The 15,176-nt window shown below is 38.9% G+C and overlaps 1 long non-coding RNA gene across 4 annotated transcripts in view; it reads left to right on the forward strand.

The window, feature by feature from the left end:
* LOC137544557 (uncharacterized) overlaps nucleotides 1–14,631 on the forward strand; it is a 69,006-nt gene extending 54,375 nt beyond the window's left edge. For all 4 annotated transcript variants that reach the window (XR_011025913.1, XR_011025911.1, XR_011025910.1 and 1 more), the window contains exon 4: nucleotides 14,364–14,631. This is a non-coding gene — a long non-coding RNA (uncharacterized lncRNA). The remainder of the gene's footprint in view (nucleotides 1–14,363) is intronic.
* The last annotated feature ends 545 nt before the right edge of the window (nucleotides 14,632–15,176 follow it).

Genomic DNA, 15,176 nt, shown 5'->3' on the forward strand with positions numbered 1-15,176 from the left:
CATTTAAGATGCATACAGCAGTTTCAAGGCTGGTAATAGTTATCAGTTTAAAGCATACAGTGGGCATCAAGACAGAAGAAAATAACTATTCTATGGTGAGTTGGACAAAATAAATTAAACAAAAATATCCAGTAAAATACTGTAACATGACCTGCTACAAAAAAATACCCTTCATGTTATGACAGTTATTGCAATTCCATTAAAAAAAAAAGTTTCCCCTTGGGTTTAGTGCGCTTTGAAATATTGCTAACACTAACTTGTCTTAGCTGTGTAAATGCTTGTTACAGCTTATCTATTGTCTGTGGAGCTGTTAATCAATAAGCACATCAATCTAAAATCATCCTAAATTCCTGAGTCCTAGGACTTGAGGAAATAACCATCTGGTTTGTGTTTTCTCCCAGGTAAAGTTTTTTTCTTATCTACAAAACACCTTTTCAGCACTCAGCATGTGAAACAGTACTAAGAAATATGTATGAAAAATAATATCAAATGGAAGTTAATTTCGCTAACTTATTTTAGGAGCTGCTTTTTTTTACTGGGGCAGAAAATGACTTATATTATAAACTGTGTGAAAACATCTCCTGTGAGAAAATTGAGGAAATTAGTTAAATTAATTCATACTAGACAGTTAAGCTGTCTACGAACATTACAAGGCTATTGTATTATTCACAACTTGATAACTTTGGCTTAAAAAAGTATCAGTTAAAATATTTAATGATAGCAAAGGCAAAGAAAAACATTTCTTGAATAATCTAAAAAATCTATATTATTTTTTATCATCAGGAACTTGATACATTACATTTAAAACGTTGTTGAATGTATTTTGATTATCTTGGTGTTGTATTTTTGCTTTTGTAGCACATCCAAATTCTATACGCCTTTGAGTAGACTGTATACCAAATACTGATAATGGCCACAATTCACTAAGATCATGCTAGTGATAATAGGGCAAGTGAAAACTTATCACCACACATCATTCCATATTTTAAGTGTTAATTCACTAAAGAATCTTGCCTAATTAACACGTAGTGATACAGTTTCACAGTGAGTGTTATCTTATCACTCCAGTCCTTAAAGAGAACCTGTACTGAGTAAAAATATTTAAAATAAACACATGAGGTAACTTCAAATGAACATTACAGAGTTATCTTGCCATCAGTTCCTCTCAGAAGCTCACCATTTTCTTCTGACAATAATCCCATCCAGTTCTGACAATATTTTGTCAGATCTGAAATATATCAGTTGCTGTCAGTAAAATATCAGTTGCTGTCAGTTATAGCTGAGAGGAAAACGGATGTACCAGGTAATGTTCATGTTTCCCTATGGCTCAAGTGGGCGATGTTACAGTTTAACTATGTGCTGACCAGAAAGCTGTTATGGGGTAATGGCTATTTTCAAAATGGAGGACGGAAAATTCCCTTGATCATAGTGAACAAATAGGACGCGGGACAGGAGAAAGACACTGAGGAGTAGACTACATGGAAGGTAAGTATGACTTGTGTATGCTTATTTTTACTTTTATTTTCAGTACAGGTTTTCTTTAAGTTATCACCTCTGTACTTATTCTTGCATGCAGTAGATAAGGAGGAGAGGAGCCACACAGGCAGAATATAGCTCTGCCCCTTCTGTTTCCTCCTCTGCCCATGAGATCACAGCCAGCCTGCAGCAGGATCCTGTGTATGGCAGCCAGGGAAGGAGAGATAGTGTATCTGCATCTCTGTATTGCAGTATCTCTGTAGGAGGTTGCGAATGTGTGTATACATACACTTGATGTCTATCTATTTCTTCCTCTCTTACTCTCAGTCAGCTCAGAATAATTCGTTTTTTATTGTAGTCTCTAGTAATACCACTTTACGACAGCTGAGGCCGGGTAACAATTCCTCACATACTTTAGAGTTGTTGGCCCATATGCAACTGACTTGTTCTCCTGAGTTTTGTTTCCTAGAAGATAGTTTTTCATCATTTATTTAGACTAACCTTTCAGCACTTTTCAATGGAAAAAGTACCAAAAAGTAGATGAAAATGTACTATTAAAATTATTGTAATTATTTTCTTGCTTTCTGGTGGTTTAAAATGCCTTTTATTGACACGTTTGTAAATATCACCTAGGGGATAGCTCAGGAGAAAAACTTAATTGCATATGGGTCAACAACTCTAAAGTGTGGGAGGAATTATCACCTGGCCTCAGCTGTCATAAAATGGTGTTACTACATTCCTCTCTGTGTATTAGCATCCTCTCTTTAAATGTAGGATTTAGTCATTAATTTAAGGATTGAAACCTTAACTTCAGGAATCACTCCTTAAAGGGAACCAGAGACGAAGCACCCTCATGTATTTACCATATATATCAGTGTGAACATTAGAGCAAACACCTACCCTGCTCTCTGTTTCATTGTTTACTGATCAGATTGCTTCTTAGCAGCCCTGATAAAATCCCTGACTGAGCATTCAGTCTGGCTTTGTTCAGGAATCTTTATAGCTAAGTCTGTCTTCTGTGCTGTCTTTTCAAGCCCAAGCCTGCCCCCTTGTGGCTCTGCTCAGGAATCATTATAGCTGAGTCATAGCAAAGCCAGACTGAATGCTCAGTTGGGAATTTTATCTGGGCTTATAAGAAGCAATCTGAACAGTAAATAATAAAACAGAAAGCAAGGTAGGAGTTTTCTGTAATGTTCCCACTGATATATATGGTAAAATACATGAGGATGCTTCGTCTCTGGTTCACTTTAAGGGCAGAATCCTCATTTTAAGTATTGCATGAGGTAAATTGCTTAATAAATACTAAATGATTTAGCACCATGGTAATAACAGTAAAAACAGCTCAGAATCGTTATTAAAGACTGGAAATATGCTAGTGAATTGTAGCCATTGTTGACTAAAACCTCATTCACATGCTGGATAATCCTCTGCTGAGATTTTGGTTCATCTCAGTCTAGAATCTATCATTTATACCGCTGCTCCATGATGTTGCTCAGAGTAACAGAAATTGAGGCTGTATAGATAGCCTTAGTGAGGTTGTATATGACTAGATACTAAAAAGATTAAAACACAGTAAACAGTAACTAGTTATTAGAAAAAAAAGGGAACATATATTTTCTACTAACATAATTCTTCCTCTGCTTAAGTCTGTATTTCATCATTGAACAGACTGCACATTAATTAGGCAATTTTTCTTTGGCAGGGTAATTAAATTACATTATATCTTGATACAACTGGCTGATGTGGTTAATGTATCCGCATCTTGTAATGATTTATTAAGATGCTTAAAAGGCATTTGAGTGCATTGACAAACAAGATTCAAAATCACGATATTAAAAAAAGAGAGAGAAAAAGGAATGTCCTAAATGACTGCTTTATATAAATGAGAATTGGAAGTACTCTTTTTCTTGGCCTTCTTCAGACCCTGAAGAAGGGATGCTCTATCACATGCTAATCCTTCTAAATGTAGAACTAAACTTTCAAAATCAAATGGTTCCTCAAGTACTCAATCCTCCCAAGGTTAATACTGATTATGGCTTTATTTATTGTGCAATATTGTTATTTTCTGTATTGAATGGTGTGGCTTTGTAAACATGAAAGAGGGTTCTCGGTCGAGGCAGTCTGTCTGTGCCGAGAAAATAACGTGTATATGGCAGCAGTGATACATTAAACAAGTGATTTGGCCTACTCAATCATTTCATCGGAGTCCTGGCCGAGGCTATTGCTCACCTGCTCAACCCTCTTACTCTGTCATGCACCACATTATCTTCCCTCCAATCCCCTTCTTCAGGCTAGTTAAACACTCGGCTTTGGGTGACAGCTCTTGTAAGTGTGTATAAAGCTTTATCTTTTGATCCCTATAACTTATTATCTCATGGCTATGCTGTATGTAGTAATAATGGCCTCTATTTACTAATCTTAATAACGTTTCTAGAGTTATCACCATGGTGATGAGGCATGTCGTATTCAGGAAACATTTTACCTCAGGCAAACCTAAAGTTAACGCTTCTGTCTTCAAGTTAACTCTTCAATCCTTAAAATAACTCCAGAATTCTAAAGTTAAAGACAGGCTGTTAATTAGCTGCGTGTGAAAATAACTACAGAGGAGGTAACTTAACTACAGATGATGTAAATTAACTACAGAGGAGGTAACTTAAGGAATGAAGAGATAAGATAACTATCTCACTGTGTGGTGGTAAGTTTTCTCTTGCCTTATTATCTCCAGCATGATCTTAGTGAATTGAGGCCAATGTGTTAAAGAAGGAGTGTTAATAAAACTATTGCTTTTATCCATTGTTGTTGTGTTTGCCAAAGTAAAACAAACAAAAAAAACGCCAATAGGACAAGACTCCCAAATCCTTTGGGAAAATTTGAGGATGCATATGCATGTTCAATGATGGTTGTCAGTAGGAGTGAAGACTTGACAGTTCAGAGCCCAGTGCTGTGCAGAGGCATTACTAGGTTATTGCCTAGCTAAATGTTCTGTTGCTATGAAGGAATAAGGAGGGACGACAGTGTGGTCAATGACGGAGCAGCTTCATTTTTTGTTGATGCATCAGTTGGACTAGTTTAGACTAGAGTGTGTAGGAGACTGAAATTAGACATGTCATGGAAATCACTAGGTGTGATTGAGGACAATGCACAGTATAAACAATAGGTCTCCAAATATTTCTGTGGGAAGCAATAACTGTCTAGAGATATAATTTTTTACTATACTGGACTGCAGTTCCAAGCTATTGAGTTAAGAACCCAAAGAATGGAGAGGTCTAGCTAAGGGAGCAGTTTAATAGGTATATTTGTCAGCAATATCTACCTAAAAAAGTTATTTTAAAAGGAAGGCCTGAACATTTGCAAATGTCTGTGTTCAAATTCAATATGGAACACCCAAATACTGCTGAACAGCACACTTTGGCACCACATCAGTACTGAACAAGCGGTCAGGGTCAGTTTACTTATTTGCACTTTACAGTGCCCTTACATGACTGATGATTCTTCCTCCCAAAGCCCTGTCCACTTGTTTGGTACTGATACGATGTTGAAGGGTGCTGTTCAGCAGTATTCAGGTGTTCTGAACTCAATATGCTGAATTTGAACACCAGCATTATTTGTTATATCTATGACTTTGCTGAGTGCCTGGTTGCATTGTTTCTTTCTGTTGGGGACTTAGCTACTTTAAGTCATACCCTTTTGCTGTTATTTCTTAAGAAATTACATATTAAAATAAAGTAAGTCAATAAATATGATAGAATGTAACACATTTTCTAACATCTGCCATAGACATTTAAATATAACATAAACATTACATACCTAGAAAACAATGTAGCAACAGTATAAACTGATAGCTCCATAAAAAATATGGGAAACACAAACCACAATAAAAGGTCAGACTTCGGGGAAGTAATTTGAAAAATACCATGACAGCAAAATATAGGCAAACACATTTATTTACTAAAGGGCAACAGTAACAGAAAAAAATACCAGAATATCTGCATGTATATGATGTACACCACTACAAAGCCTAAATCATATATAGAGAGAATATAAAGCATCACTTAATAGTTAAATATATTCATCCCCTCATATACAGTTTAATAACAGAAGCACCCTCAACAAAGTTGACTACTGTACTTCTTTATTTGTGCTCTGTCTCTTTCTGTTTGCCACTTGCTCTTTCTCTGCCACCTTGCTTGTGCCTTTTATCTCTCTCTCTCTCTCTCTCTCTCAACTGTACAGTGGGGTCATGCATCAATCACATAGGGTGCACCAGGCACACTCCATTATTTGTGGATGCTGTTGACATTTGTTTGTCATTATATTTCAGGCCAGATGAATCATATGGCTGATGCTCTCTCTCCCCACACTATGGGCCTGCTGCATGAAGGACTATAAATTTGCCATGTACAGGTAGCACATGGCAATTTTACTGGTATGGCAGCATGCATGATGCTGTTAGCACAGTGCACCTTACCAGGACCAACGTTGCTGTGGTAATGTGCATACTCCATATTACCATAGCAATGCACTCACTATCTCAGTAATCTGAATTATTGGCCTTTAGTTGTCCATAAAATAATATCAATCCTATTGCCGCTCAACTTCTACATAAGTCTTATAAACAATCAACTCTGTTTTTGCATAACAAAGTTCTATCACAGATAAAACTTTGAGAGAACAGCAAGACTCAATGGTAACCATGTTATGTTGGCAGATTATCTTTTATATAGTTTCCTTTATTGAAAGAGCTAATAGTTATTTAAATGCAACCCATGATCACAGATGTGCTTTGCTTTGTACTAGACCTGCATTAGTTTTATGGTCTGTTCGTAGCCTGAGGAAGCGGGATATGCCTGCAAAATGCATTTTACTTTCTGGAGTATGTAAATAACTACTTGGTTGACCTCTATCAACAGTTAGGTGTGTCTACCTGGAGGAAGGAAATAATCCACCTCGACCTCCCCCGATTTTTAAACTTTTTATCTATTTTTATCCATTTTGCGCCTCTGTTTGCCTGTACACAATCTATGATCTTGTTTAGTGACCTACAACTACTTTTGAAACGTCTTTACATGAGTTGTATTTTTTTGGTGTGTTTTTTGGTTTTGTTATATTTTTAAACCTTACTTTTGTGGGACAGGGAGAATAAGATGATATTATACCTTATAAAAAACACATAAAAAAGGCCGAATGATGCAGTATAACTTGAAGGTAGGCTGTAGGAGTTTGCATTTATCTACTCACAAGTAAAGATTGCTAGTAAGAGCAATCAACTGTTAAGGCATGTGGAGAAGTCGCATCTCCACTTGAGTGTCCTGATGATGCTTCTGTTGGTCGCCTCCTTTCAAAAAATTGTGTGTGATGGCCACTGAAGGTAACAGTGCTGGGGGCTAAGATTGATCACCTCAAGTGTGCACAAATTTCTTGCCTGAGGTAGTGGGTTACAGGCCAAAAATGTGTCACCAATGACTAAAGTCATTACGCAAACAAGCTCTTTCTGATACTATTACTCCAAGTGTCATCCTTGAGGTAAGCCACCTCTTAATTTCTTATTTAATACATTTTAATTAATTCATACTTGTGGGTGCCTCTTTTCCCCCATTGAGTACTTTTGTGGGAGTTTTTTTTTTAGTTTACATAAATAGTAGTTATCTATGGTATAAGATAAACATCTGCTTCCTGGAAAATCTTCAGAAACCTTACAAGGTTTTACTTGGCAATGCAAGCTTAAAGTGGATCCAAGATGAACTTTTACTCATTGCATAATTGTGTTCCTTTCCTATAGTTTATAGGGCATTCCTCAAGCCAAATACTTTTTTTGTTTTTGTTTTAATACCCTAATTCCCTATAAACTAAAGATAAGCCTGCCTCTGTGTTATGTTTACAAACAACATGGCTGCTGTCATTGTACCACAGGAAAAAATAATCATATTCTATTAAAGCAGTATGCAGACAGATTTGCTGTTTAAACCATCTAAACTGTACATAAGATATATAGACAAGTTACTTGTAATAGTTAGTTTTTCATCTCGGATCCACTTTAAGGTGAACCTCCAGACTAAAAATCTACTCAGCAGCACTGACAAGGCTTGGTGTTTCTTTAACAGTTTCACAGCATCAGAACTTTGTTTTTATTACCCAAGTCTCATTTTTAGCTGCAGAAAAGCTAAGCTCCACCCTAAAAATAAATCTGCCTGAGCATTTTTTCCCTAATGCTGTGCAAAGCATGATGGGATTTCTGACGTTGTTGTTCTCATTCTGCTGTTTTTGCATACATTTGTTTTTCTTTTTCTTTTTAATTTGAGATTTGAAGCCTAACACGTGCAGCTGGGTCGGTGTGGGTGATCAGGACACAGGACAGTTGGAACTGTGTCTCATGCTCCCTGTCACCTCCTTTCAACTAAAAAGATGAACTCACACACATTTGACTGTTCTTTTAAAACAGGGTGGGTAAGAGATTATATTACCTATCTATTTAATTAATATAACTAATGTAAATTAATGACAGTATGTTTGTTTAGGCTGAAGTTCCCCTTTAACCAGCTGAGCGGTCTGGACGAGCTCAGCTCGTCCAACACCGCCAGCGGCTGCCGCTCAGGCCCTGCTGGGCCGATTTTAATGAAATAAAAAGCAGCACACGCAGCCGGCACTTTGCCAGCCGCGTGTGCTGCCTGATCGCCGCCGCTCTGCGGCGATTCGCCGCGAGCAGCGGCGAAAGAGGGTCCCCCCAGCCGCCTGAGCCCAGCGTAGCCGGAACAAAAAGTTCCGGCCAGCGCTAAGGGCTGGATCGGAGGCGGCTGACGTCAGGACGTCGGCTGACGTCGATGACGTCACTCCGCTCGTCGCTATGGCGACGATATAAGCAAAACAAGGAAGGCCGCTCATTGCGGCCTTCCTTGTTTATTCTGGGCGCCGGAGGCGATCGGAAGATCGCCTCCGGAGCGCCCTCTAGTGGGCTTTCATGCAGCCAACTTTCAGTTGGCTGCATGAAATAGTTTTTTTTTTATTTAAAAAAAACCCTCCCGCAGCCACCCTGGCGATTTAATCAGAACGCCAGGGTGGTTAAAGCCCACCTGAACTGAGAGGTTTATGATGGCTGCCATATTTATTTCTTTTCAAACAATACCTTTTGCCTGGCTTTCTGCTGATGTCTTTGGTTGTAGTAATGTTTGAATCACATACCTGAAACAAGCATGTAGCTAATCCAGTCAGATTTCAGCCAGAAACACCTGGTTGACATGCTTGTTCAGGGTCTGTGGCTAAAGGTATTGGAGGCAGATGATGAGCAGGACAGCCAGGCAATTTGCATTGTTTAAAAGGAAATAAGTATGTCAGTCTTCATATCTATTTTACTTCAGGTGTGCTTTAAACTATTGCCGACTGCTCCACGCCACGTTGCTCCACGCCACGTTCTCTAGGGCAATTTTAGTTCACAGATCAGAGCCTCCTAAAATTATAACTTCTTTTCAAAACCATTGCTGGCTGTAGAAAAAGTCCAGCTGTAGCAGCAAGCAGATTTCAACCTTTCCTGTAAAAGTGGAAGTTGTCTCACCCTTTCCATCTCTCAAGCTCCCCTGTTGGTATCTTAATGTGATGTAAGGTTCAGAAACTCAATTTAATTTCAGTTTCACCGCAGAAGCCAAAAGGTGGAATAGCTTATTATTTCAGCATTCACTTTTTTAAAACTGGAATTGTTTTTATTGCTTTATTGCATCCATCTTATGTTCAGTTTCTATTGTCGAGCATTTTGATAGGTTTAAGATAAAGAGGTTCTTCACTTAAATGGCCATTTTTTACTTACTTTACTTACAGTAATAAAACATAGATTTCAAATAAGTGAAGTGCATCTAGTGTGTATACTAACTAAAAAAGACAAGACTGCTCAGCAAGTGAATACACCCTCTAAATTGTATCTGGTCCTCAAGCAACCAGCTCTCTGCTGACAGGCCTTGAAATGGCAAGCTTGATGCTAAGGGATACTGTCATACAAAATGATGCCTGCTGTGCAATTTGATTAACCACAAACACACAATTAATGGAAGCTAACTGAAATCATCTCTGGTCATAGGAATAGGATTGCTTTCCATGTGGACTGGCTGAAATCAAATAGCTCAATTATTTCTAAAAGTAGTTGTCCTTATATCCAGGTCCTCAATTTGCTATATAAACATCCTGCCTGATTGTGCCTTACACTATACAGGTAGTCCCCGACTTACGAACGCCCGACTTACGAACGACCAGACGATATGAACGGCATGGATTCTGTGTTTCCATAGGAACAAGTATAAAAAAAATTCAAATTGGACTTGTAGCTTTTGAGAAAATCGATTTTAAAAAATGTCAAAGAAAAAAGGGCTTTTAAACTCGTATAAGCAGGTACAGGGGGCAGAAGTGACACAGAGGGGGGCACTGGAGGCACAGGGGGGCACAGAGGAGGTACAGGGGACAGAGATGGCACAGTGTTCCGACTTAAGAACAGATTCAGGTTAAGAATGAACCTACAGTCCCTATCTCGTTTGTTAACAGGGGACTATCTGTACTAGCTTTGTTCATTTAGATATAGTAATGCCAGAGCAATGCACTACTGGCTTCAACTCTGAGGGATATCTCATGGCCAAATGTCTCTCTATAAATGTCTCATCATGTGCATGTGATAAATCCTCAGACATAACAGAAACCAGAAAAGGATCAGTCAGTTTGGAGGAGGTGATAGGTTAATGTACACTGCTTAGATCATACAGTTTTGTTTTTTTGGACAGCACAATTTCAAATTCTTATATGTAAAAGGAGCACCTAGCTATTTTAATATATTTTTTTCCATGGTAATCTGCCATGGCTTACCCTCACACAGATTTATCACTAATTTGTGAAGCAAGACAATTGGATCAATCAAATACCAAGGTGCAAACAATAATTAATCCTCTGCACTTCAAACACTCACAAAAACTGGTACTCTAGTACCAATGACAGCAACTAGGCTGCAACATAGTATCTAGTTGCAAAAATGGCAGATATTAGCATCCAAAATCGATTTCCTGCAACAACATTCTGTACTGGACCCTTTCACCAGCATTGAGGTTCCCTCCATAGAAATGGCCCCTACTCTACCTATATCAGTTAGTCGGCAAGCAAGCAAACAATTCAAGCTCTTGAATCTGGGATTAATGCTGAGGCACTGTCTGGAAATAATGCTGAGGCACTGCAGATGATACAAAATTGTGCAGAATCATCAACTCTCAAGAAGATAGTGTCATATTGCAACAGGATCTGGATAGGATGGCTATATGGGCACATAAATGGCAGATGAAATTCAATGTTGAAAAATGTAAAGTCATGCATTTTGGTCGTACCAATGGTCTAGCACCATACAAAATTAATGGGATACAGTTGGGGACATCAAACTTGGAGAAGGACTTAGGAGTACTCATCGACAACAAGTTAAATAATCGTACTCAATGCCAAGCCGCTACAGCTAAAGCTAACAAAATTTTGGGATGCATTAAAAGGGAAATAAAAACTCAAGATGCTAGCATAATATTGCCCCTGTTTAACTCTCTAGTAAGGCCACATCTGGAATATGGAATTCAGTTCTGGGCACCACATTACAAAAAAGATATTGCAGTTTTAGAGCGGGTGCAGAGACGAGAAACAAAATTGATACGTGGGATGGAAGGTCTCGCTTACCAAGAAAGGTTAGATAAACTGGGTTTATTTAGTCTAGAGAAAAGACGCCTTACAGGAGATCTAATTAACATGTATAAATACATCAGAGGGCAATATAATAGATTGGCGGATGAGCTTTTTGTCCCTAGGCCTTCTCAAAGGACTAGAGGACATGATCTGCGCATGGAGGAAAAACGTTTTAGCCATTTATTTAGGAAAGGGTTCTTTACAGTAAAGGGGCCCATACACTCAGCCGATTTTCTGGCCGACCGATCGATCACGATCGATCGATCGATAGATCGATTGCAAATCGGTTGGCCAATCGACCGATCGATGGCCGATTTCGATCGATTTCGATGGATTACCATCGAACTGGCAGGGTGGAAAATGTAGGTCGATCTGATGAGATTGCTTATCAGTTTGCATTGGCCTTAATGGAAATCTGATGGCAAAAAAATGCCATCAGATCGAATTTCAATAGATTTCAAACTGAAATCTATTGGAATTCTATCCTGGTAAAAAATGTTCTAAAAACACATCAGATAGATCATCAGATGCATTTCTGATCTATCTGCTGCCAATCTGACGAGTGTATGGGCACCTTTAGAGTGATTAAGATGTGGAATGCATTGCCACAGGAAGTCGTTATGGCAAACTCTATACCTGCATTTAAAGGGGGCTTAGATGCTTTCCTTGCATTGAAAGACATCCATGGCTACAATTACTAGGTAATGCCTAATGATGTTGATCCAGGGATTTTATCTGATTGCCATTTGGAGTCGGGAAGGAATTTTTCCCTTTTGGGGCTAATTGGACCATGCCTTGTAGGGGTATTTTCACCTTCCTCTGGATCAACAGGGATATGTGAGGGAGCAGGCTCGAGTTGTACTTTGTACTGGTTGAACTCGATGGACGTATGTCTTTTTTCAACCAAAATAACTATGTAACTATGTAACTGTCAGGTTTTACCATTATAGGGAATATATGCATGCACCTACATCAGTCTCAAATTTCTAGGGAACGACAAACTTCACTACTTAAACCATCAAATGCATGGTCTGTACTTGCATAGGAACAAGGGAGCTGCAGATTGCAGCCAGGCCACAGTGTATGCTAAAACATACAAGCTGGGACCTAGATTTTCAAGTGGAATGTTGGTGCTGATAGAAGTGGTCACTTTACATACAACCAATCATTGAACCTCTGCACTAAAAACACTCACACAGCAAGCTGTACTCAAGAAGTGACAAAAACAACCAGGTTGCATATTTGTATTCGGTTTCAAAACAGATTGCATGCAATAACGTTCTGTACTGGAACCTCAATACTGGTGAAAGCACCCAGTACAAAATGTTGTTGCATGCAATTGTTTTTTGGAAAGATTGCATGCAACGGTTTACTGAACTTTGTGTGTGTGTGTGTGTGTGTGTGTGTGTGGGGGGGGGGGGGGGGGAGTACTGGCAACTGTAAGTTATGCCTTCATTTCATTTATGACCTAAACTAACAAATAGCATGACTATTGTCACATATGCCATGCAGAGGCCGGCAGAGTTTGTATGTGTCCTAATTCTGACCCTAAAACATGCAAGCATGTAAGCATACAGTGCATCACTGTATCATGCTCTTGAGTGTATGGTGAGCTATCGGTCCCATGAGAGGATGTTAGGATATGTGCTCCTAATCTTTTGAAGATGCACCGTATGCTTGTGAACTATTACTACTATCTGTGGATGGGTGAGGAACACACATGGCTACTTAATCTTGAATCCACACATATCTATCCAATACTACTATCTGGGGTACTCACATAGCTACCTATATCTGGATAGCGCATGACTCCTTTATTTATCTATCTGGAGACACTGTTCTACTTTATTTTCTGGGGGCACCTGGCTACTTAATTATTTTAAGTGGGAGCACATGGCTTTTATTTTTTTTTATCTGGGGTCACAGGGCTACTTCAATTTTTATTTTGTGTCACAAGGCTACTTTTTTTTTTCTTTTACCTGGGGGTACATCAATACGTTGCTATTGTATCTGGAGCACCTGGATATTTCATTATTGGTAAATTGACCTTACAGATTTGTGATACTAATTTTGTGATTTTTTTGTATTAAGCTTACCGTATATTCCGGCGTATAAGACGACTGGGTGTATAAGACGATCCCCCAACTTTTCCAGTTAAAATATAGAGTTTGGGATATACTCGCCGTATAAGACTACCCCTCTTCCAACGCACACCAAATTTAAATAAACATTTAAAAAATCATGTACGGGTGCTGTGTATGAACAGATACTGGTGCTGCACTGTATGTGTTACCTAGTATATAACAGTATACAGTCAATTGACTTGTTGCATTGGTCAACTCTCCTTAAGTAGACTGGTCAGCTCTCCTTGTCTACCTGTTTATCAGAGTGGTATGAAAGAATAGATTGCACTCTCTCAGCAGGGAGATCTGAGAGGCGGTATCACCCGGCATCAATGACACCCGGCGTATAAGACGACCCCCAACTTTTCAGAAGATTTTCAAGGGTTAAAAAGTAGTCTTATACGAGTGGTGTGTTTGATTGAGGAGATGCGGAGAGCACAGGTGGAGGGGGCGGGGGGGAGGGTAGGGGTTGGTGGCAGGTTCAAATTCCGCACCGGGCTTGGAAGACTTATGACACTGCACACTGCCTACTGGAGTGTAGCTATATGCATCCCCATCTCTCTGTCTGAAAAAACACCCAAATATTATCATTTTATCTGCTTACACAATCACCCAACCATAACCCACTATCTGCATGTATGGCCAACAACGACTATTTTATTTTGTCTTTGCACAGCCACCGAACTCTTAAGGGGCCCATACACTCAGCCGATTTTTGGCCGATCAATGATTTTCAATAGATTTCATACTGAATTCTATTGGAAATTTGTTCCTAGTAAAAAATGTTCCTAAACACATAAGATAGATCAGAAAATCTATCTGATGATCTATCTGCTGCTAATCTAACGAGTGTATGGCCACCTTTAGCTTGAGTTTTACCTTCCTAGCTATTCACCATTTTAGCTTATTCTCTTCCTTCAGAGCCACGCAGTGCTTAAAGAAACCAGAACTGAACATAACAGGTGTCTGCTTGTCATGATTTTGACTTCAGCAGTTCTCCTGAACACTGACATAGTTAATGAACTGAATTTCTAGTCACATATTAGTTTTTAAACAAATATGCTCTTTTTATTTTGACAGCTTTGTACCCTAAGCCAAAAATGCGCACCTGCTGAGCTCAAGTCACCCTTTTAAACTTGAAATCAAACAGAGAAAAAGATGAAGAAAATGCTAATGTCTGGTTTCATATCAAGATCACTGAACCCTTCAGAAAAATCTTCATAAAGCACAGTATAAGATGTTGTGGTGTCTAATCACATCAAGATGAAATTATCATCTGGATTCCCTCTGCACTGCAGTGTTTTTCTTGTTTATTTCTGTTTGTCAAAAAGTCATCAATTAACCTCTCTCCTAGACATTGGCCTTCCACTGCTTATTACTCTAGGCATGAAGGCGTATTAAAGAAAGAAAAATACCACAGCAGAAGATGATTTGCATCGTCTGCATAAACCTTGGGTGGCTGTATGCTTTTTTTTTCATGTAATTTATTATTTCAAAGAGGAATTAAAGTTTTTCAATGTTGTTTTAGTAGAGAACAAGATAAGGGAGAACGTTTACAATTAAGATCATACCATTTACTGGTTAACTTTAAAAGATTCAGAGAGCAACACTTCACACCAGTGGCATAGCAATAGGGGATGCAGAGGCTGCCAATGCACCTGGGCCCTTGGGCCAGAGGGGCCCCCGAGGGGTCCTTCCTCAACCACAGTATTAGCTCCTTATTGGTCCTGTGCTGGTAATATTCACTTCTATAGATGATTTTAATAATGGTAACCATTAAAAAAACAGCATTCCCTCCTCGCACTTCTGACACTGTCAGGTTTTGTGCGCTGTATCAATTGTTACGTATAGAGAGCTGGGGGGGGGGGCAATGTAAAACTTACACTGGGGCCC

The sequence above is a fragment of the Hyperolius riggenbachi genome, chromosome 2 (genome assembly GCF_040937935.1).
Source record: "Hyperolius riggenbachi isolate aHypRig1 chromosome 2, aHypRig1.pri, whole genome shotgun sequence".
Taxonomy (NCBI): domain Eukaryota; kingdom Metazoa; phylum Chordata; class Amphibia; order Anura; family Hyperoliidae; genus Hyperolius; species Hyperolius riggenbachi.